This window comes from Cyprinodon variegatus, unplaced genomic scaffold, assembly GCF_000732505.1.
Source record: "Cyprinodon variegatus isolate N-32 unplaced genomic scaffold, C_variegatus-1.0 Scaffold105, whole genome shotgun sequence".
Classification (NCBI taxonomy): domain Eukaryota; kingdom Metazoa; phylum Chordata; class Actinopteri; order Cyprinodontiformes; family Cyprinodontidae; genus Cyprinodon; species Cyprinodon variegatus.
Window position 1 is genome coordinate 869316 of NW_015150558.1, and position 1457 is coordinate 870772.

A 1457-nucleotide genomic window follows, 5' to 3' on the forward strand; every position below is an offset into this window, starting at 1 on the left:
AAACAAATTCATTGTCTTATTTGTCTTAAGTGCATATTATCTAATTATCTTATTTTAAGAGTAAATATCCTCATCCCATTGGCAATTAATCTTATTTACCTACTCAAATTAAGGGTAAATACATTTAATTTAAGACATTTTGACTTATTTCTCGATGGTTTTTGCAGTGTTGGTAGCATATGTGGATTTTTCTGAGGTTTCCATGTCCTGCGGTGTGTTTGTTTTGCTTCCTAGAAGCTGCTTTCCTTCTGGGAGCTCTAATGAACATGGAGCTATTCTCTAAGCTGCTGAGACTAGCAGAGGAAAGTCCTCTTGTCTTTTTGAGCTCATTATTCTCCTCATCATCACAAGCAACCTGCTGATGAAACAGTTCCAGCTCTTAACTTAGAACATCTGCTGCCTCATACGAAGGAAGCTTTCCGGGAATCAGCTGATCACACCTGTTCCTTGGAAGTTACGCATCTTTTGGTTCTCTTCAAGAGTTGGTTTTTAACAGTTCAAATCAAACTTTATTAATTTAGCCTTTTCCTGTAATACTTTGCATTGACCAAAGTCCTTCACTGCAGAAATACAAATAAATACAGAATGTCAATAAAGACAAAAAAGCCTAAAAAAAATAATAATAAAAAAATAAAGACAAAAAACCCTAAAAAAATAATAATAAAAAAATAAAGACAAAAAAGCCTAAAAAAAATAATAAAAAAAATAAAGACAAAAAAGCCTAAAAAAAATAATAATAAAAAAATAAAGACAAAAAACCCTAAAAAAAAATAATAATAAAAAAATAAAGACAAAAAACCCTAAAAAAAAATAATAATAAAAAAAATAAAGACAAAAAACCCTAAAAAAATAATAATAAAAAAAATAAAGACAAAAAAGCCTAAAAAAAAAATAAAAAAAATAAAGACAAAAAACCCTAAAAAAAATAATAATAAAAAAATAAAGACAAAAAACCCTAAAAAAAATAATAATAATAAAAATAAAGACAAAAAACCCTAAAAAAAAAATAATAAAAAAAATAAAGACAAAAAACCCTAAAAAAAAATAATAAACAAAAAAAATAAGGACAAAAAACCTAAAAAATGCATTTAAAGTATTTCTTTTTAAATTAGCTTTTTTTCTGAAGCTTTTCACAAGTTATCCTTTGCTCTTGACAACTTATCTGACAAATCCTCTCTCCTCTGTCAGAAATCTTGCCTTAACTGCAAAAAAAAATAATCTAAAGGAATCATTTTTTTTTTTTCAAAAATCCTCATTCCATTGGCAAACTGTTTTATTTAACCTACTCAAGTTAAAAGTAAATAGATTTTTTTGTATTTATTTCTAGATGGAATGTGTTGCTTCATTTCTGAATTTATTTATTTTTGTTTTCTTTGTATTTATGGATTGCTCGGTTATTTACCGACACCTGATGAAAGTTTCATGCTAACAGCACCTTTAGAAATGTTTACCATGAA